This window comes from Macrobrachium nipponense, chromosome 28 (assembly GCF_015104395.2).
Source record: "Macrobrachium nipponense isolate FS-2020 chromosome 28, ASM1510439v2, whole genome shotgun sequence".
NCBI classification, from domain to species: Eukaryota; Metazoa; Arthropoda; class Malacostraca; order Decapoda; family Palaemonidae; genus Macrobrachium; species Macrobrachium nipponense.
Window position 1 is genome coordinate 64,813,691 of NC_087217.1, and position 2,500 is coordinate 64,816,190.

Here is a 2,500-nt window from a genome sequence, read left to right on the forward strand (position 1 = left end):
TATATAGATATATATATATATACATATATATATAATATATATCTATATATATAGATATATAATTATATATAAAATGGTATCCGGCGAATTCCTAAAAAAAAAAAAAAATTTGGATGTGTTGAACATTTCAAAAAATAATTAAGGCCATATGAGATAAAATAAAATTACTTATTTAAAAAGACAATAATATTACTGTCTATGCTAAAAAGATACACAAGATTCAAAGAGAAATGTTACGTGCGATTCCACGAATATATCACAGATAATTTTACTGCTGAAATTTTCATTTAGTCTCTTTAGCTATACGTTGAGCAGTGTAACGGTAGCGTTTATATATATATATATATATATATATATATATATATATATATATATATATATATATATATATATATATATATATATATGAGATTGTAATAGCCACAATGTCCTCTTAATTTGTCAGATTCTTTGATCGTTTTTTTGGATACGCTTGTCACTACAAAGCCTTCAGCTCCAACTTCAAAGAGATCTCAAAAAATCAGGTGACCTCGTCGTAATTATGGTTATCGCGGGTTCGCTTCCCGCTACCGGGCATCATGACCTCTTCATATATCTTTGAAAGTTGGAGCTGAAGGCTTTTTATCAAAAAAAAAAAAAAAAACAAAAAAAAAAAAAAAAAAAAAACTAAGAGCGAAAAATTCGGGAAGTTAAGAGTGCTTTGTGGCTATATGCATCTGGTAAAAGTGACCAGCAGATTCTTCATAGATATATATATATATATATATATATATATATATATATATATATATATATATATATAGATATATATACATATATACTATATATATATATATATATATATATATATATATATATATATATATATATATATATATATATATATATATATTTATATATATAGAGTATTTACACTTACCGAAGTTCATCCTCAACTTGGCCATACTGGGATGGAAGTTTTTCCTCCATTCTTGCCTGAGTAATTACCTGGGAATACCCAGATCGGATCGTTTTGTAGTCTTGTATTTTTGGAGCGATAAAGAATATTCGCAGATTTCTGGCCTTCCTGGAAAACAAAATAAGCGAACGTGACACTTATCGTTTAGTACGTTACCATACAGTACTTGAAATGTTTTCCCCTGATACCTATAGAGTAGATGATCGTCACCGCCGTCTTCAGACTTTGTATGACTGGTATCGTCATTAATATTATTACAGATATGTTAAAAATAAACAAATAAACACACACACTCACAAAACATAGGACCCTGCTCGCTTCCTCCGTGTCACGAAAACTGCGAATATCGAGTTTAGTTAGACGATTTTGTAAAAAAAGAATTCAAATCAAGTATTCAAATTTATTCCGCGTGGACGTTGTGGGATGCATATTATTTCCGTTTACTCGGGGAGTAACCCTACAAACTACTTTGTTGTTCCTGTTCTTGTTTGGGGGGTGGGAAAGGTTTACAGAAAATCCTGAAAAGGCCTGAAAAAGGTGTTTCACGTTGAGATAAAGATACAGGAATTTTAGGATAGGAAGTTTATGGATAGGATGTTTATGATTTATTTATAAGAATGAAAATGTAAAAATAAATAATATGCATGTTAATCAGTACAGGACATTTTGTTTATATAGCTATAGCGTATTTTAATTTTCGTTGGTGAAACAACGCTCTATTTGACCGTAGATTTTAGCACGCGCTCTGAGTAAGCTGGAGGTCGGATAATGCCTTTTTTATATATACATTTTTTCCTTTTTTTTTATCCGCTATTCTGTTTTACCTTGTATTTTTATTGTCTCATTATTATATTACTTTCTTGGAAATCTTATGATACAAAATTTTTGTCAGCACATTATTGTTACCAGGAGAGGAAGTGGAAAACAAGAAATAGTCTCCTTTTGTAAATGAATTTTATTTATTTAGAAACCGGAAATTATCAGATTTAGTTGCCAGCGAGAATTCTTCTTTTATTATATATATATATATTTTTTTTTTTCGCTTGTTTAAATGATTTTGAGAGATTTTTAACTCGTAGTGGGAGACGGTAGTTATGAAGCAACGGAAACTAAAGAAATATTTACAAAAAAAAAAAAAAAAAAAAAAGAAGATTTCTCATTAACCGAAGTTTGATTCTTATTACACTAATAAAATCTACAAATATAAAACAAAACAAATGGAATAATTAAGCCGATGAACAATGCGGATAACTTGAAATGCTGATGTTATGAAAAAGCAATAAACCAAAATAAAACCTAAACAAATATACAAAGAGAGAAGGGAGAAGAGGAGAATTGTACTTTTTCTTGCTTTCCGGTTTCGAAATCTTGCGATATGAAGCACACCTAACGTTTGGATGTTATAGTCGTACGTGAAACTGAACTGCTATCCATCTTTGAACTTGGGTTGCTATCCTTACTTAAATCTGAAAGGCTATCCGTTTTGGAACTCGGGTTGCTATCCTCACTTCAATTTGAGTCGCTGTCCGTCTATGACTTCTG

General features: G+C 29.9%; 1 long non-coding RNA gene across 2 annotated transcripts in view; it reads right to left on the minus strand.

Annotated features, from left to right (window-relative positions):
• The window catches only part of LOC135201837 (uncharacterized), an 18,687-nt gene that overhangs the window by 4,538 nt on the left and 11,649 nt on the right, over positions 1 to 2,500 (minus strand). For both annotated transcript variants that reach the window (XR_010311617.1, XR_010311616.1), the window contains exon 2: positions 920 to 1,066. This is a non-coding gene — a long non-coding RNA (uncharacterized LOC135201837). The remainder of the gene's footprint in view (positions 1 to 919; positions 1,067 to 2,500) is intronic.